Genomic DNA, 21619 nt, shown 5'->3' with positions numbered 1-21619 from the left:
AATTCAGTGGACAGTAGTGAGGACGACTATTTGTGGAAAGATGCCAGCGACGAAAGTTCCTATGGTGTAACTTCAGATGATGATGGTGAAATGTGAATGATCTGAGTATTGGACTGATTTTATTTACGATTTTTGTGATGATTTTATTAATTGTAAGCTGTTTGAATTCATATTTGTGGTATATTTGAAGAAAATTAATTAGGTATGCAAGTTATTTGATTTTTTACTTTTTCCGTATTTTGCCATCTCAAATTTAGATTATAGGTCTTATTTGGTGGTGGTATTCGGGATTATGCAGTATTTGCATTAAATGAAATATTGATATTAACATATACCAGTAGATAAATTTGTAATATTGTTTACAATAATTCCTGAGTTGTTCTGAGTGACGTGGTGACTGCATTAATGATATGACTGAGAACTTTGTTGTTATGGTCAATGGTGATGAGGGCTCTCTGTAGGAGTGGTCAGTATATGAGTTGGGTAAGGATATGGTGATGGTGAAAAAGGGATAAGGTATGTCGGGGGTTTTTGAAGGGGAGTGATAGGAGTTGGGATATGATGGAATTATTGGGACTGAGGACCTTGTCTAGGAGTCTCTGGAAAAGGAGGGATACCAGTACGTGGATGTCTAGTTTAGGAAAGGGGAAGAGTCAAAAAGATCCATGATTTGGAAAAGGGGAGGGAGATTTGAGGGCTATACAGATGAGGTGGCATTCTCTGTACAGGAGAAGATGGTAGAGGTTTGGCTTGGTGTGGGCTACGGCTGCCCAGGCGGGCTGACCATAGGTAATGGTGGAACAGATTAAGGATTTATAAGACAGGAGAAGTAATTTTGTATTGAAAGTTTATTTTGAATAATAATTAATTTACCTTCAACAACAATATCCATAAACAATATGGTCTTACCACAGGATGCCGGTCTCAGGTATCTTGGATGAGATTTATTTTGATCAACTCGAATATAAGAGTATTATCAACATAAAAAGCATCGTATGTTATCTGAAGTATGCTGATAATGTCCTCGTAGTACTGGATGAATGCTCAACTAATAATGAAATGATACTGAAGTCACTAAATGATTTGGACCCTTACATCAAGTTAACATTAGAGAAAGAAAATAATAATTCTACCAGTATCAATTTCTTGGACGTTACAATATCTAGAAATGACAACCATCTCACTTTTGAAATATTTAAAAAACCTATGCAGAATTTCACCTCCATAGGGGTTGCACATACTCCAGTTCTTATAAGAAAGCAACGTACTACAGTAAGATTTATAAAGCCTTCAACATTTCCATGTCTAAGTCCAATCTAAATACTGAATTAAATATAACCTGTAATATAGCTCTAAGTAATGGTTTCAGTATCCACTATATAAGTAGTCTCATTAATAAAATCAGACACAAATTTAAATCCAATCTCATCAGAGAATCAAAGCTACAAAAACAGTATGCCACTTTTACTTTCAGTAACAATAGTATTCATTACATTACTAATCCTTTTAAGAAAGATAACAATCATGTAGCACTTAGAGCTATTAATAATAATAATTTTTGATTTTTCCATAATTCTAATTCTATAAATACATACAACAAATTTGGATGTTCAGGCATATACAGACTAAAATGCTTTGACTGCAATACTACCTATGTGTGTCAGACTGGGAGGAGTTTTAATGTACGCTATCTTGAACACATCTTTGCAATAAAACATAATAAGTTTTCTGCTATGGGTCAACATTTCAAAGATTTTAATCATTTCACCAATATTCAACAGGATTTATGATGATGATGATGATGATGATGATGATGATGATGATGATGATGCTTGTTGTTTAAAGGGGCCTAACATTTAGGTCATCAGCCCCTAATGGTATGAAATGAGACAAAATGTAATGACAAATTAAAAGTCCAAAATCCTCCACTGACCAGAATTCAAAACATGAGGATAATGAATGGATGGATATGAATTTAAATCAATCAGTGGATCCAACCTGCAGTGCCTCATATTCACAGAAACTGACATGATGATACTTGCAGTTTAAAGGGGTCCAAAATCCAAGTCATCAGCCCCTCAGAATGATACTTATCTCTAGGAAAGTAGAACCATGGCATTTGTCATTGTGAGGTACTATTCAAAAGTAGCATAGACTTGCAGTATTCCACATATTATGGTACTACTCACAGGTAATGAAATTTGCACATGTAATACAGACCTATGGTGTTTTACACATTGCGGCGCCACTTACAGGCAATGCAAACCTATGGTGTTCATCACATAAGTGTACTAACCACAGGGACTCATACTATCCCGTGGTGTTCCTCATATAGTGGGTACTAATCATAGGCAAACCAGAACCATGGTGTCGCTCATATAGTGGTACTAATCACAGGTACTGTAAAAGCTGACAGTGCACTCTAAGTGGGGGGCTGACCACATAGTGCTCATGCATGCTACTAATCACAAACCTATTTGGTACCTAACACAGTGGTACTATGCGCAAGTAAAAGCGGCCCATGGTGTTCCCGTGTGGTGGTACTAATCACAAGTACAGTAGTTTCATGGTTCTAATACAATCATCCCTTGGTTGCCCCTTTTAGTCGCCTCTTACGACAGGCAGGGAATACCCTGCGTGTATTCTTCATCTGCATCCCCCACCCACAGGGGGTTGTGCGTTTGGTCTGCGAGCCGGTTAGGATCCCCCTATCCACCACCTGGGATGTGCCACGTGGAAGTATAACCTCTCCCCTTGTTACGCCAGCGTAGTAGGTTCGTGACAACAGGATTTAAACATAATCACTTTCAATCAGATAGGCCCCTTCCTTAAGATCTCAACGTGGGACGACTTTCGCTACCTGGCTACCCTATGCTGCGGGAGGAGTATAGCTCCAAGCATACTATGAGTGCAGGCTTTTAGTTAATCGGGCGTAAATGACAAGCGGTTCAATGAATTTTACCAAAATGTTCAGTTTTTAAATTTTATTAGTGCATAAACACAAACAGCATAATTAACTGGAATTACCTAAGGTCAGTGAAGGGAGGAATCTTCTGATGCTTTCAAATTGAACAAGAGATATGGCTGAATCAAGTAGCTAGAACCCGTTTTTGTTGTTGTTGAGAAATAAAATCTCAATACAGGTTTTTGTACTATGCTCTTTAACATACACAATGCATAAACTACATACATTTCCTCCACAGTAACAGGTGCACATCCATTTACCCTCGATCAGAACGGAAATAACATACTTTTTGACAGTATATGATGTTGAGCATAAATATCTGCTTATTCTACTATCTTTATGAAATCAGCAGTAGAAAAAATACAGAAAATTTTTCACACAGGATATAAGCAGTTCTTTGCAGCATTCTGAGACCCATAATCTGCCATAAACATTTCCCTTTGCCCTCTGTAATTATCCATGTCTTCTCACATAAACCCACCCAACATTACTGCCAATATTTTCCCGTGTATCAAAAGCAACGTCAATGTCACGATCACTACTTTCACTCTCAAATTCTATACCCTAGTCCTTGTTTGATGAAACTAAACTTTCTGTATCCTTATTCGGTAAAACATCTTCAATTTTTGAATTCGTGATCACAAGAAAGCTTTCATCTGCCATCATGTCAGTAACACAACTTGTTGGTTTTTCAGACATGATATATCATATGTAATTGATAAAAACTTGATATATACATCAAATGAAAGGTCGATGCTTCGTCTGTAAATATATCTTATTACATTTGTAATAATTAAAGAACGATTCACTAGATAGAAGCACAAAGCGGAAGTTGCTACGCGCGTGCAATGTTCGTCACTCCGCAACAGAGAGCGTTGCGGAGTCTGCGCGTAGTGTACGGCACTCTTCCTTGAGTGGTTAATACTACTGAAGAGTGCCTCATATCTCTTGACCAGTTTACCAATCCTACCTCTAATATTAACAAAATATCCTAAAATTCTTTTTGAGTCTATAATCCCCATAGACGTCAAATATTATGATAAGAAATTCAGCAAGCAACACATTAGTAACCACTCATACGAATTCCCCCACTCCTCTTTCTCCTTGCTTCCCTCTCCTCCCCTACCACTTTCTCCCATCACGTCGAGCCAAGCTCTCACAACCGGCTGTTAACTGCTGCACTCCCACTGGAACATCAAGTGGTAAGCCAGGTTCACTTGTTCTTTGATAAAAATAGAAGACTACTGACACATTGACACACAAATCTTACGTGTCTGGGCACATTTTATACTTCTATATGTTCAATCAGAAAACAACACTCTAAAAGTTCAGTAGACTATTTTGAATTAAAGTGTGGTTGTCACTTTATTTTAATTAGACATCAAGATTTAAAGCTAACATATAATACTATGGGCTATATACGAGGGCAAATCAAAAAGTAAGTTACACTTCCAAGTCATGGCCATTTGTGAAACCACCTACACATAGGCAACACGGCTATGACATCATACAATGTAAGTTTAGTTTTCCACGTAGTCCCCAAGAGACTGAAACATTTCTCGGAACGGTCAACCAACTTTTCGATTTTGGATGCGTAGAAATCACCGCCAGCACTAAGGAACCCCCTGAAGACAGGTGCTTTCTCCTCATTGTTATGGAATCGTCGTCCCCCGAGATTCTTTTTCAGCTTACCAAACACCTGATAATCGATAGTGGGTAAGCCTGGACTGTATGGAGGATGTTGCCATACATTCCACTTTAATCGCTGCAGCAGTTCGGATGTTTGGCAGGCCATGTGAGGTGTTGCATTATCGTGTAGCAAAATCACACCAGTGCTCAATTTTCCCCGCCGCTTTTCTTTAGTTGCCTTACACAAATGGTTCAATGTTTGATAATACGAAGCTGAGTAGATTGTCGTGCCTTTCGGCATAAATTCCACGTGCACCATACCCTCCATGTCAAAGAACACTGTCACCATTACTTTTCCTGCTGAAGGTTGGACCTTGGCCTTCTTTCGTGGTGGTGATGTGCTGTGTACCCATTCCTTCGATGTTCTCTTTGTTCAGGGGTGAAGTGGTGGACGCACATTTCATCCCCTGTGTTGATTCGCCACAGAAACTTGTTACCCTCCACAGAATACCATTGCAAAAATGCCAGTGATGATTCGAAACATTGTCCCTTGTGAACATCGGTGAGCAGGTGTGGGACCCATCTTTGACACAGATTATGAAATCCAAGGTGCTGGTGAACAATGGAGAACACACTGCCATGCGAAATGTTCAGCATTTCCTGCAGTGTTATGTGCCAATTATCTTTAATAATCCCATCCACATGGTCAACATTTGCAATGGTACTGGACATTGTAGGCCTGCCTTCGCAATATTCGTCCGTGAGATTCATGCGTCTGGCATCAAATTGCTTACACCACTTTACAATACCTGGGTGAGAAATTGCATGCTCAACATATACAGCAGTGATTTCACAATGATTGTCCATGCAACTGAACTATTTAGCCCATAGAAATCTGATTGTTGCACGCACCTCCAATTTGGAGTGAGCATCCAGTTGACATGCTACTGAGCCTAGCCCATTCTGCACACACAACATGATGGGAGACCACACCAACCTACCTATCAGGCGTGTCAGTAGTGACTGTAATTTGCTCTGCGTTGGGCATGGTCACAACATACAGCGTGCTCTAGTGTAACATAATTTTTGATTCGCCCTCGTATATGTAACTTTTAGAATCATAATCCCCTTGTTTATACATATTCTCTTGCTAATCGTATTCTTCTCTTATAGGACTTTCAAAGCCCCACTTTACATTTTTAAATGGACATTTCACAGTTAGATAACTATGTTTCATTCTTTTTTTTTTTTTTTTACTACTTGTTTTACGTCACACCGACACAGACAGGTCTTATGGCGACGATGGGATAGGAAAGGCCTACGAGTGGGAAGGTAGCAGCTGTGGCCTTGATTAAGGTACAGCCCCAGCATTTGCTGGTATGAAAATGGGAAACCACAGAAAACCATCTTCAGGGCTGCCGACAGTGTGATTAAAATCCACTATCTCCCGGATGCAAGTTCACAGCTGCGCACCCCTAACTGCATGGCCAACTCGCCCGGGGTTTCATTCTTGGTTGTATTTCTATATTGTTTTGATTTGCTGAAGATGATCATTACATTGATTGAAACTAGTCTAAAAAAACTTTTGAATGAGTTAATACTAATTATCTCAAATTAATGTATTGATTTGCTTTTGTAAATAATTACAGGTTTTATGGTGGTGGGTCTTTGGTCATAGTGGTGTGGATGGATTGAGCTATGATTTCTACAGATTGGGCATCAATGGTAGGAGGAGGTGATGTGTGAGGAATCTACGGATATGATCTCTCTAGCCTGACCAATCAGCTTTGGAGAAGTTGGGGATAATATGAGGGGGAGGAGGATCCGTACAAGGGCAATGTGTGGGTGTTTGAGGTAAGATGGGGAGAAGATCACTACCAATACTGGGGCGGAAGGAGACATTTAGGAGGTGGAGGATTGAGTTGTGGGTGATCATGGCATTGGGCATGGTTTGTGAGGAAGGAAGGGATGGTCCTGGAAGTAGAATGAATGAAGAATCTATGTTATGAAGGAAGGTATTAAAGTTATGGATTTTGTTGGTTGACTGACCATGGAAGTTAAGGTTGGCTAGGATAAGGAAAAGGATGGAATGTGCTGTGGAGGTAGTTCAAAAATTCTATGGGGAGGGGGCTTGAAATCGGGTGTAGATTGTGGCTACATGCAGGACTCTGGTTCTTAAATAGACTGTTGCAATGATGGACTGTGGAGAGGAGTGGGCGTGTGGTGGGGTAGGGATATGTGTCAGGAGAGAATGGCTTCACCCCAATGACCAATATCATCTGGGTGATCTGTTCTGTAGAGGGTGAAGCTGGGTAGATAGGCAGGTTGGATGTGATGGAGCATAGTTTCATTGAGGAGAATGATGTAGGCTGGGTGTTGTCGGATGAGGGTCTGGAGGTTTTGGCATTTGAACAAAAAGGATTGGATATTTAGGAAAACAATGTATATCGGTAGGGAAGGTTTGCTTCCATTAATTCTACTAGCCATTAAATAAGAGTCTCCAGAGGTTGAAACTGAAAATGAGTATTGTGGTCTAGAAATTTAGATTGAGGGTTTGATTGACAGCTGCCTGGAGGTAGGGGATGAAAAGAGGGTAGTGATTCCAAAGAATGTTGAGGAGAGAAAGGCTAAAGAAGTGGACTGTGTTTCCTGTTGAGGGTGGTATGAACAAGGAGTTAGCCAGTGGATTGGGTGGTTCTGTGGTTTTGATGGGAACAAACAGGTTGGGTTGGTTTCCAGGAAAGGGGGTGGGATGGGATTTACATAGGCATGAGTTGGTTGGGGAACAGGTTTAACAAACGGGTGGGGACTGGTTGGTATTGTATGGTCGTGTACAGTGTCCACAACAAGTTGTTGGGCCCAGCATTGAGCAGTGCTATGCTGGTTATAAGATAAACACTGCTCACAGCAAATGGGCTGTGGTGGAGGGTACAATATGGTAATGGTGTTTAAATACGGAGGCCCTGCCTGGTTTTCGGCAGACGATCAATATCAGCAGTCATTGGGAGAAGTACATGGACAATGGAGGTCAGCCTGGGTGCATTTCTAATGTGGAATACTTTCTGCGCAGACATATTCACAGTGTTTAATTCATATAAAATAATATCATCAGAAAGGACTGGGTTGATCCCTCTGATCACACATATGAACAGACTGTCATAGGTGGGTGGGTAGGTAGGTAGGTAGGTAATAATAATAATAATAATCGTATGGCCTCAGCTACTGTGAGCAGACATTTCAATTTGACGCCATCTGGCTGTCTGCTCGTCAATTTCGACGTTCCGTTTTACTCTAGGCCCCCACTAGATGGCAGACTGAGTAAACCGAAACTCTCTTGGGCGTCTATGGCTGAGATTTAATGAATTTTGTCGGGTAAACACCAAATGTGTCACCAGAGATCTTTAACATGCCGACATCATACGACATGGAGTGTCGAATGGACTTTTTTCCGCCCCTCAAAAATCCGACTACCTCTGCCGGGTTTGAACCCGTTATCTTGGGATTCAGAGGCCGACACTCTACCGCTGATCCACAGAGGCAGGTAGGTAGGTAGCACACAGCATTAGTTTGAAAAATCAGAACATAAGGTACCTACTTAATTAAGCTGCAATAAAACATGAACTTTTAGGTACAGGGAACTTATTCTTCACAATATTATATAAAGCAGATAAATTTCAACCAAGGTTATGACTCTAAATATGCATTCCACATAAGTATTTTTATGGAATTCTTTGGACATGGAAATTTTGTGCCTGTCTGGTAGAAAGGTGATAAATATTACAGCTTAGAGACAGAATGGTGTTTGAGTGACACAATTTCACATTTGGAGGAAAATCTCTATAGAGAGTTTAATGCCTTCTGAGCCTGATAACATCAGCTGTTTGATAAATGACTCTTGAAGATAAACAGAATGGTAGGTCAAATATATTGTGAAGTGCTCCTTTATTTGTGGAACCTCTAATCAATTTACATTTTCTTTGCTGTGAAATATGGATGTACAAAAGGATGAACCATGTTGTGTGGCCCCAAAGGTATGGACCAGTTTGTGGGCCACCTACTCACCATTGACCTTAATGATATAGCCATTAGATGTTGGCTGTATATCAGCTATCTCCTCGCATTTCATATGGAAATGATGGAGAGTGCAGAAAATGGCATGAGATAAACAGTACTCAGGGGGGCTTGGTTTTGCAAGAGAAAGCATTATGTTCTCTGGGGGGCAAGACTGAATGGCTTTGATGTTAGTGATGGAACGAGGAGTTTGAGAGAGAGAGAGAGAGAGAGAGAGAGAGGGGGGGTGGGGATCTGTATCTGAGAAGGTGCTGGGGGGTGATGGGCATTATGTCTATAGGTACTTATCACTTGCTGGAGCTTGCTGGAGAATGAGTATCGACAGTGACTTTTCTTAACATTGGAAATAGATCCCAGGTCAGGATCATTTTGTACGTCTACAAGTCCTCTGCAACCACAAGCACTACAGGTAGACGAACCGCAGACTCTGGAGTTCGAGTTAGTGACCAATCAGAAACATGCTTTGAGAGGTCAATTTAAGATCACAATGACCTGCTCAAGTACCTGCACTGGACAGATGACATTGTGACAGGAGACTGCAGTTTGCTTGAGATCATTTTCATTGGCAGCTGAGACACTGACATCCTGTACTGCCCTCAGATGAACTCTATTCAACATTATATTGTTTAGATGGTTGTCTACAAGTCTGAGAAGATGCCGGGAGTGATTTCATTCAAACTGTACAGTATACTTTTCCTTATGGAGGTGGATCTGTTATGGTATGGGCAGCCGTAAGTCCTGACACAAAAGTTGATCTCCTGATCATTCACAATGGATCCTAAACTGTTCAATGGTACATTGACGAGATCTTAGTGCCATATGTGACTCCTCACATGAGGAAGCTTGGAGGAAATGCAGTATTCATGCATGATAATACAAGAAAGCAGGATTCGAGCATAGTTCGAAGATTCCAGCAAGAGCTTTTCTTTTGCTAGTGGCTTTACGTCGCACCGACACAGATAGGTCTTATGGCGACAATGGAATAGGAAAGGGCTAGAAGTTGGAAGGAAGCGGCTGTGGCCTTAATTAGGATACAGTCCCAGCATTTGCCTGTTGTAAAAATGGGAAACCATGGAAACCATTTTCAGGGCTGCTGATAGTGGGATTCAAACCTACTATCTCCCGGATGCAAGCTCACAGCTGTGCGCCCCTAACCACAAGAGAAAAGCTGGAAATTTATGGTAAAATAAGGGGGGTAAAAAGCGGCTTTCATTAACCACTGTTCGCAAAAGTTGTCATAAGGTGACGTCACTACCACAACTGTACAGGTGGAAGAACCCATTAATCTACATCAGTAAGCCCCATTGATCACAGAAAATTGATGCATACAAAATTATTTTCTTGCTTTACAGAAGTAAGAGGACTGAAGTGGAATGAATGTGATGAAGACGTGTGACTGTGGGCCTTGGAAATTTGAAGAGAGATTTCAATGGGGCAAACTAATTTCAGTACATGTGCTAGTTGGTTGGCAAGTGTGACCTTGCCTGACTATCCAAAACGAGGACGCCCAAGCCCTGGGAATACACCACTGAGATTTCAGGGAAGGCACTGGGGACACTTTCCAACCAAAATACACCCAACAACGAAGAAGTTTATCCCATCACAGAGATGCAAAGTCTGTGTGATGCGGGGTCTGAGGAAAGAATCTTTATTTGAATGCCACCGGCGCTAGGTGGCATTGCACGTAGATGACTGTTTTATGATCTACCATATACATAAAGACTTTACAGAGTACAACTGACAGTAGTTTGGATATTTCCTCTCATTAGGTTTCTGTAAAACATGCTTTTTCAGTGTCAGTGATAATAATATGTAAAGTAATGAAAATAAATGGTACGCCAAGGCATAAATAAGTTCAATTAAACGGTAAGATGAAATGTGTACCCTGTACGTATCTGCAAGAAGAAGACGAAAAAGATAAAGTCGCAAAGAAATTTATGGAAGCAGCTACAGAGCATTTTTTTAGACTACACCCCTTCTTCAATATACAATACTGATCAGAGTGGTTTTGTGCACCAAATGAAAGCAAAAAGGACTCTATCTTTTGTTGGTGAGAAACATACAAAAACAGTTGCTCAATCAATTAGTGAACTCATCCATTTGTACACAATCATGCCTACAATTAGTATGGCCGGTATTCTTTTCCCGAAATAATTCAATGTACTACAGGAGGCAACTGGAACCTTTAGTCCGAGAGTTTCCAAAGAAATGTTTCATGCCAGAAATATAATTTTAACAGCCACAAAATCTGGGAAAATGGGGTAAAGGGAAATAAAGTATTGGTTTAAAGAATCCTTCTTCCAATTTTCAGAAGAGAAGTGTTTGCTAGTGCTAGATTGCTGGACTTCTTATAGTGATAAGAGCTGTCTTGAAGACATTCCTCCAGGCAAGAGTATTGAAATTCTCCAGGTTCCTCCTAACACTACAGGGAAATTACAGCCCTTGGACAAGTTTTTCTTCCGGCAGTGGAAGGCTTTGTATCGCCGTGTAACAGGCATTGTACTGTCTTGTGAAGACTTTCAGTTTGATGTTTATCAGAGAAACAGCATACTGAAAATGCAGTCCTTTATTCATTTTCAGTTTTCTTCCCCACGATTCAAGGACAGATTAAATATTCGTAGTTTGCAACCAATTATACAACTGAGACACCTCCCGAGTTCGAAGTGCCTGTGAAATATTGCTACAAACAAGTAAAGAAAACTGTGAAGAACAATGTGGCCTCAAAGGGCATATTTGTGTTTTTATCATGCAATTAACGCACCTCATTTATGTTTCACATTCATTCCATAATAGTAAAGTGACCTTGGCTTGTGGCAGCCTGCCAATTCGTTCCCTCTCTCCCTCTCTCTGCAACACAACTGCAACTCCACTCCACTCCACTCCACTCCACTCCACTCCACTCCACTCCACTCCACTCCACTCCACTCCACTCCACTCCACTCCACTCCACTCCACTCCACTGTGCGCCGCGCGAGCCAGCAAGAAGCAAGGGTTGTCCAGTAAGCTGCGTTTTCACACGGATTTCGTAGTTTGAAATGGCAGCTACATTTTTGTACATCACTATTTTATGGGTCTCCTCATGGTCTCTGCGAAATTTCATTTTCGATTTCAATATGACAGTATGGACAGTTCCCTTGTGAACACAAATCCACTATCCCAAACACTAGGAAAAAGATACCATTTTGGAAGAGTGGGGATGTCTGGCTCAACTGAACATGCCAGAAGCATGAGGTGTTGTGAAGCTGTTATCCATGGGAGGGGCAGCAATACTCCTTATTAAGATGCTTAATTACCACATAACCATTTTGGTATATGACCACAGACTACTTTGTTTATGATTTGATAATTTCAAGTGTAATGACATCATGTACTGAGTGTTCAAAGAAAGCTTTTCATTTCAATTCTCAATTTTTGCTGAGACGAAGGTTTGTCTGCATTGCATGTCTTTTTTAATTTCAATTTGTAAGCATATCATAGATGTACGAACAAACAAAAAATTATCAACTTTATTTTTTGAACAGTGTATTTTCAAATGTTGGAATGAGTGAATGACAAGTATTTTGGTTGTCGGAGAAATGCATTTATCTCAGGGTTATCATCTGCTAGGAACACCTTACTCTAAATTTAATAATATCAGAATGATGATTTACTGCTGTTTTGCATTTAATCCAGTATTTGGTTGGACCTGTTGCTGAACATAAACTAATTTTGTTTGCCATCAATATTTTCAAATGGTTATTTGTAAATTCATATTACTAGTGGTGTGAAAATATCGCTCATAGGGTCAGTTGGTGCATGCATTTCAGTGGGCTTGGCAGACTGATATGTAATAGCAACTTTTGGCTCAGTGAGGAAAGCAACTGGAAATACATCACTCCTCATTTCCCTAGTATGCCTCTTCAGTGACACCTAGGCTATCTATGACAGCTGTTGTTGGAGCTGTAGAGGATCAAACCAGCCTTCGGGCTGAATACCCAACATACATACATACATACACACATGGTTACTCTTCTCACACTTTGTCCTATAGTGCTATAGCAACAGAAAGTAGTAATGATGTTGCTACTCACTGGAATGTAGATTCCACCACCGTATGCTGAAGTGAAGCAAGCATCACCTCTGCATTATTCTTCATATATAGTAGTTCATCTCGTAAGTGTGTATTTCGTTCCATTTGATGGAGTAACCTCTTCCTTTGCTCGAACTGGTCCAGCATTCTAAAATAAAACAAAAACCTGATGAGAATATCTGGTTTCTCTGAAGCACTACTTACATACAAAAGAGTGATTTTCTGTCAATGACTTCCTATGAAACCATAGCAGATATTGACTGTAAATTTTTATGCATATTAGGTACCAAAATTAGATTTTTAAAAGTAATGTCTTATAGCAGTTGTGTAGTATAATTTGAAGTGATTCTACATACTGTATATGAGTTGATATTATGAGTAGAATTTTATAAATAATATAAATTTATTAAGGGTGGGCTGTGTGCTTAATAGAAAAACTGTTAGTGTAAATTGTATTGTACTGTATTTTAGGAAATTTTCTTTTTTCTCAATTTAAAATTTAGTGCTTAATGATAATGGATTTTTGTGCATCATTTACCACTGAGGTGGACACCTCATTTGCAAATATAGTGATTTTGATTTAGATTTAGAATATGCATTAAATATGTTGAATAATCTGCATCAAGTAGAAATGTTTGAAAAATGAAAATTATATATATAAAAAGAATAACGCTCCTTGAATCACGAAAAAGTTAAAGATGACAAGCACGAAATTCTAGGGGTAAGGCTCATTTCTAAAGATAATAGGCAACTAGATGTCTTTGGAGTGTACAGACCAGGAAAGGGTAGTGCAGATGCTGATTCAGAATTATTTGATAAGATAATCAGCTATGTGGGAAATGATAAGGAAAGGTACGTGATCGTAGCGGGTGATCTCAATTTACCAAATGTCAATTGGGAAAGTAATGCGAATGACAGGAAGCATGACCAACAAATGGCAAATAAGTTAATATAGGAAGGGCACCTGATTCAGAAAGTGATGGAACAAACTAGAGGGAAGAATATTCTGGATGTGGTGCTGGTAAAACCAGATGAGCTCTATAGAGAAACCGAAGTAATAGATGGTATTAGTGATCACGAAGCCGTTTTTGTGGTGATTAAAAATAAATGTGAAAGAAAGGAAGAGATTAAAATTAGGACTGTTAGGCAGTACCATATGGCTGATAAAACAGGCATGAGGGAGTTTTTAATAAGTAACTATGATCGGTGGAAAACGGTAAATAAAAATATAAACAGACTCTGGGATGGGTTTAAAGCAATTGTTGAGGAATGTGAAAATAGGTTTGTTCCTTTAAAGGTGGTAAGGAATGGTAAAGATCCACTATATTATAACAGGGAAGTAAAGAGACTAAGAAGGAGGTGCAGGTTGGAAAGAAATAGAGTTAGAAATGGCTGTGGAAGTAAGGAGAAATTGAAGGAACTTACTTGGAATATGAATCTAGCAAAGAAGTCAGCTAAGGATAACATGATGGCAAGCATAATTGGTGGCCACACTAATTTTAGTGAAAAATGGAAGAGTATGTATAGGTAGTTAAACAGAAACAGGTTCCAAGAAGGACATTCCAGGAATAATTAATGAACAAGGGGAGTGTGTATGCAAGGACCTTCAAAAGGCAGAAGTTTTCAGGCAGCAGTATGTAAAGGTAAAGATTGTTGGTTACAAGGATAATGTCCAGATAGAGGAGGTGACTAACACTAAAGCAGTATTAAAATTTACCTATGACAAGAATGACATTTACAGTAAGATACAAAAGTTGAAAACTAGAAAAGCGGCTGGAATTGATAAGGTTTCGGGGGATATACTAAAGACAATGGGTTGGGATATAGTACCATATCTGAAGTACTTGTTTGATTTTTGTTTGCATGAAGGAACTTTACCAAATGAATGGAGAGTTGCTATAGTAGCCCCTGCATATAAAGGAAAGGGTGATAGGCATAAAGCTGAAAATTACAGGCCAGTCAGTTTGATATGCATTGTATATAAGCTTTGGGAAAGCATTCTTTCTGATTATATAAGACATGTTTGCAAAATTAATAAATGGTTTGATAGAAGGCAATTTGGGTTTAGGAAAGGTTATTCCACTGAAGCCCAACTTGTAGGATTCCAGCAAGTTATAGCAGATATCCTGGATTCAGGAGGTCAATTGGACTGTATTGCGATTGACTTATCTAAGGCATTTGATAGGGTAGATCATGGGAGACTACTGGCAAAAATGAGTGCAATTGGACTTGACAAAAGAGTGACTGAATGAGTGGCTCTGTTTCTAGAAAATAGAACTCAGAGAATTAGAGTAGGTGAAGCTTTATCTGTCCCTGTAAAAATTAAGAGGAGAATTCCTCAAGGCAGGATTTTTGGACCTTTATGTTTTCTTATATATATCAATGATATGTGTAAAGAAGTGGAATCAGAGATAAGGCTTTTTACAGATGATGTTATTCTGTACAGAGTAATAAATCTATATATATATAAAATAAAAGTTTTGTCTGTACATTGCTCAAAATTTAAAAAGGATGGTATTTCTGTATCAGTCATGCCCATAGTAACAAGGAAATGCATTTTTTAATTTTCCGTAATTTCTGTCTGTCTATCTGTCTGTCTGTATGTACACGCATCACAAGAAAACGGCTGAAGAGAATTTAATGAAAATCGGTATGTAAAGTCCGGGAATAAGTTGCTATAATCTAGGCCATAAATAATCTTTATCACGCTGAGAGAAATGGTAGTTTAGGGGAAGGCCTAAAATTTCATTTTCAAATATTTATGTTATTAGTGGTCCTATCTTAATGAAAACAGGTATGTAAAGTTCTAAAATAAGTCGGTACAATATAAACTATAAATTTCTCTCTGAAAGAAATGGTAGTTTAGAAGAAGGCCTAAAATTTGATTCGCAAATATTTATGTTATTAGTGGTCCTATCTTAATTAAAATAGGTATGCAAAATCGGCGAATAAGTCGCTACAATCTACGCCATAAATAATCTTATTGACACTGAGAGAAACTGTAGTGTAGGGGAATGCCTAAAATTTAAATCTCAAATATTTGTTATTAGTTGTCCCATCGTAAATAAAATCGGTATGCAAAGTCGGGGAATGTCGCTACAATCTAGGCCATAAATAACTTTATTAACGCTGAGCGAAATGGTAGTTCAGGGGAAGGCTCAAAATTTAATTCCCAAATATTTGTGTTATTAGTGGTCTTATTGACAATTACTATATAAATAAAGTTACATAGTATTAAATTTTCGAATCATTTATGTCTTATACATTTTGACCGTACCGGCTATGATAACGGAGATATTCATCAATATGGATTTTTGTTGCTAAGATCATATCAGCGCCGTCACGAGAAAATGGGTAAACAGAATTTAATGAAAATCGGTATGTAAATTCGGGGAATAAGGAACTACAGAGTACGCTAGAATTAATTTTATAAGACGGTCTTATATTACAGAGTCGAAAGAAAACTGAATGTGAAGGCCTACAATACAAAAAGCTCATAACATTGATCAACAATAACATTACATTGACCACTGTTTGTTGTGATTTGCTTTGTGTCTCTGTTGCCATTCATCTCCGATACATGGGATTACTGCTGTATACAGTTTCTTTTTTAAATTTTCTCTACGTCGCGCCGACACAGATAGGACTCATGGCGACGATGGGATACGAAAGGGCTAGGAGTGGAAAGAGAGCAGCCCCTACGTTAATTACGTTACAGCCCCAGCATTTTCCTGGTGTGAAAATTGGGGACCACGGAAAAGCATCTTCAGGGCTGTCGACATTGGAGTTCGAACCCACTACCTTCCGGATCCAACCTCACAGCTATGCGCCCCTAACCGCACAGCCAACTCATCCGGTCGTACCGAGTGTAACAGCCTGCCTGAAAATTGGCGGGAAGTAGCTGGGGAGTTAGATAAATTCCTGATACTACTGATACGTAACAAACTGGTTCATCATAGCATTCGAGCTATTCAAGTCCTACTCTGAGGCACTGATTGGAATGAGCAGTGTGCACATTTAACGGAATAATGGCAGAGAAGTGTTCACGGGGGTCTGCGGTCTGGTAATTGCAGCACTGGAACTTTGGACTGTTAGATCGGCACCGTAGTACTGTTTGTTAAAAGTGAGAAAATGTGCGGTTTATTAATTTGATCGAGTATTTTATTTAACTTTGCTTTTAATCACTACATTCCTTCTAATGACTTCAGGTAGGAAAACCACAAAGACAGTCTTTATGAGAATCCCATAGTGAAGCACGGGTACATCAGCTAGTAAGTTATAAGATTGTGAGCAACTGCAAAATTACCTCGATAATGTTGTGAGATGGACAGTAGGCAATGGTATGATGATAAACGGGGATAAAAGTCAAGTTGTGAGTTTCACAAATAGGAAAAGTCCTCTCAGTTTTAATTACTGCGTTGATGGGGTGAAAGTTCCCTTTGGGGACCACTGTAAATACCTAGGTATAAATATAAGGAAAGATCCTCTTTGGGGTAATCACATAAATATGATTGTAAATAAAGGGTACAGATCTCTGCACATGGTTATGAGAGTATTTAGGGGTTGTAGTAAGGATGTAAAGGAGAGAGCATATTTGTCTCTGGTGAGACCTCAACTTGAGTATGGTTCCAGTGTATGGGACCCTTACCAGGATTACTTGATTCAGGAACTGGAAAAAATCCAAAGAAAAGCAGCTTGATTTCTTCTGGGTGATTTCCGACAAAAGAGTAGCGTTACGAAAATGTTGCAAAGTTTAGGCTGGGAAGACTTGGTAGAAAGGAGACGAGCTGCTCGACTAAGTGGTATGTGATATATATGTTGATTACCATAGGGAATCTGAAACATTTGTCCCGAGTGAGTAAATAACATTGCCGAGCAGGCATCAATTTTTGGTAATGAGACAAAGTCTCTTAGTGCATTGGCACTGCCGGTGGCTGCAAGTAGCCTACGCAGTGGCCTCCACGGTATGCACTAGCCAGCGTATTGGTAGGTGTGCTAGGTACCAACTGATGAGCCCACCGTAGCACACGAGGGCGAAACGCTGGCAACCAAGAATGAGTTAGCTGGAAAATTGATAATGTCCTATAACGGACCATTTATATTGGTATTATAAGTGGTATGTTCCGAGCTGTCAGTGGAGAGATGGCGTGGGAGGACATCAGTAGACGAATAAGTTTGGATGGTGTCTTTAAAAGTAGGAAAGATCACAATATGAAGATAAAGTTGGAATTCAAGAGGACAAATTGGGGCAAATATTCGTTTATAGGAAGGGAAGTTAGGGATTGGAATAACTTACCAAGGGAGATGTTCAATAAATTTCCAATTTCTTTGCAATCATTTAAGAAAAGGCTAGGAAAACAACAGATAGGGAATCTGCCACCTGGGCAACTGCCCTAAATGCAGATCAGTAGTGACTGATTGATTGATTGATTGATTGATTGATTGATTGATTGATTGATTGATTGATTGATTGATTGATTGATTGATTGATTGATTGATTGATTGATTGATTGATTGATTGATTGAATAATAATATTGATAATGTTCTGGACCGTTGTCAGAATGCGCGGACCGCACTGGAAACGGGTCCTGGCCGGGTAATGACTGCGAATGCAGTCCGGCCGTGGGTTCAGTACCACCAAGGCAGATAAGACGACACCACGCCAGATCTCCTCATAGATTTGATCCATATTATAAAGGCTTATAGGAAAAGATGGCGAAGATTTAGGGACTCAACTGACTGGGTGGAATTACGTGGACCATGCCGGGCTGAGTGGCTCAGACGGTTGAGGCACTGGCCTTCTGTCCCCAACTTAGCAGGGTCTATGCTGGCTCAGTCCGGTGGTATTTGGAGGTGCAGAAATACGTCAGCCCCATGTCGGTACATAAAAGAACTGCAGGACAAAATTCTGGCATCTCGGTACCTCCAGAAACCGAAAAAGTGGCTAGTGGGACGTAAAGCCAATAACATTATTATTTAACACGTGGACCTAGTTTGGAAAGTACAAACCGATTGCTGGAAAGAAAGTTTGAGAAATGGGAGGAACTTTGCCTTAATCTCTCAGAAAACGAGTCAGATCGCGAATTTTAGTGGATTCTCTCAGAAAACGAGGCAGGTCGCGAATTTTGGCAGATTATATAGAAAACATTAAGCATTCAATTATAAATTTCAGTATAATACCGTAGCGTAGTCCGGGTATCTTGCTAGTTGATATATAAATACGGTCTACAGTTTGACAGTTCATGGGATATTAACAAAAATTAATGAGTTTTACCTTTGCAGTCAGTCATGTATGAAGGTCTAAAGTTTAACACAGTACTGATTAGAAATTTTTCCATTAGTTCCTTCGCCATGGTGATCTCTTCTGAAGACAGGGGGGCAAATATGTGAAGATTGACATTATATCCATGGTGCACGCACAAGTCTACATTTAACAGGATGGAAGTCCATTTGGTGATTAAAAATAGTGGAGAGGATGCGATGCTATGATGTGGTTGCTTGAGCTGAGGGGGCTGGGAATGTATTCAGACAAGGGTTTCTAAGGGAGTAAAGTTGAAGTGCTAATTTAGGCCGGAATGGATGGTAAGAAAATGAAAATTGAATGTTTGGTTTGCTGCAGCTTGTAAGTGAGTGAGAACTAAGGAACGGTTGTAGGGATGGATATTTAGTAATGAAGTGGTGACAAAACGAATTAGATCCTCGACTGTCGATGTTTGAAAAGGGAACGGCTAGGTGACATAGGTGGATCAATGGTTCTGATAGCGGCTATGAGTTCTGGTTGATTTCGAGGTGGTGCAGGGCGGCGACGGCAGCTGTGAGAATACACTGCATGATTACCTCCACACGTATGGTATTGTCGGGGTTGATGCATGTTGGGACACCTGAGTGTAGAGTGATCCTGATTGCTATGTCCACATTTAGGAGTCTGAATGGTGGGATGATTATTGTAGATGAGACAGCGCTCACACCGGATGGCTTGCGGTGGTGGGGCACGAGATGGTTCCACTTTATGGTGGTGTCTATGTATAGAGACCCCGCTGGCAAAAACACGGTCGACATCTTCGGGTGATGGCAGAAGAATTCTCACCATATAGGTGGGACCCGTGGAGTTCTTGATTCTGAATGCCTTCTTTACTGGGATTCCTTCCGCATGAAGTTTGGAGATTATTATTTCTTTTGTAATAGAGGGGTCAACACCTCGTATTACACAGCTGAGAAGGCAGTAGCGTGGTGGGGACGGGGGAATTTTGATGGGTTGAGGAGAGAGGAGTTGAAAAGGGGTATTTGATCCAAGTTGGTGAGCTCCTATTGCAGTGGTGAGTTGAGTGGCCGCGGTGTTCCCATTAACTTGAATGATGACTCCAGTTGTTGTTCATCGGATGTCTGCTATATCCTCACGGCGCATATTAAATTTGAACAGGTTGGAGAAAATAGCGCTGGGAGACTGGAACTCGAGGGCAGGTTTGGAGAGTAGAAATGAATGCATTCCTCCTGAGAGGGTAGGTTGGAGCAAACGGGAATAAATGATGGGGTGTCTTATGCCAGATACAGATGAAAGTCCAAGTGGAGAGGGGGTAGTGGTGGTGGGTAGAGAATTGGCAGATGTGGGCTGATTGATGGCATCCTTGGACGGTGGAGACGCACTTGTAATGTCTGTCGATGGTGCAGGTTTCGGGTCCAGAGCAAGGCATCGTGGAGCTTGTTCTTCCTTCGGAGCAGACTGTGGAGAAAACCTCTTAAACTGGAAGTGAACTGTAGTGTTGTCCTCTAGTGAAGCTGGTGTCGTGGGAAAAAATCTGGCCTGGTAGTCAGGAGCGGCAAAAGTAGACCTTACGGCCGAGTGGTCAGCTGCTGCGGCTGTTTGACTGAAGTCAGTGGCGGTGGTGGTAGCCGTTACTGTAGTGGTAACTGGACAATAAGGTAAATAGCGATACATAATGAAGAGTGATGTTACGGTCGTCTGAGGAAGTACAGTACGACTGACGATGGGCTCGCCCTGGGGTGATACCTCTCGGGATTTCTTCTGTCCACCTGGTCAGAACACTGAGTTACAGTGTAGAAAAACCATTGGACAGTGAAGAATGCCGTGGAGACTACTGCATAGGCTACTTGGAACCACCGGCAGTGCCAGTGTACTACGAGAGACTTTGTAATCATTTTCAAAAATTGATGCCTGCCTGGCCATCAGATGATAAAGGTGTTGATTCCCATAGGGAACCTGAAACATTTGTTCTGAATGAGTAAATTTATAATACAAATAAAGTTGGTCCATTATTGGACCTGTACGATCTTTTTGTGTGATTTATGACAAAAGAGCAGTGCATGCTATGGGCTGGGAAGACTTGGGAGTAAGCAAACAAGTTGCTTGACTAAGCGGTATATTACATATTATAAATCTCATTGTAAACCATATTGGATATAGATTATAATAGTCTTAAATAAAAAATAAATGTTTCAGTGAATACAGAGACATTCCAAAAATTAGAACAACCAGGATCAACAGAATATTGTTGAGGTTTAAGCTGCTGAAACATCCATGTTATAAGTCTGTCTTACCTTCTTGGAAAGTAAAATACTTTCAAGCTGCATCTGATTGAATTCGATAAATTTGATAAATATCGGAAAGGTGGTTTATCTTATTGTTTTTTATTTACGACTATTATAAGCGGTATGTTCCGAGCTTTCAGTGGAGAGATGGCGTGGAGTAACATTAGTAAACTAATAAGGTTGAGTGGTGTTTTTAAAAGCAGGGAAGATCACAATATGAAGATACAGTTGGAATTCAAGAGGACAAATTGGGGCAAATATTCATTTATTGGAAAAGGACTTAGGGACTGGAATAATTTACCAACAGAGATAATCGATAAATTTGCAACTTCTTTGA

This window comes from Anabrus simplex, chromosome 1 (genome assembly GCF_040414725.1).
Source record: "Anabrus simplex isolate iqAnaSimp1 chromosome 1, ASM4041472v1, whole genome shotgun sequence".
Lineage (NCBI taxonomy): Eukaryota > Metazoa > Arthropoda > Insecta > Orthoptera > Tettigoniidae > Anabrus > Anabrus simplex.
The sequence above is the reverse complement of the archived record's forward strand: the minus strand, read 5'-3'. Positions refer to the sequence as shown.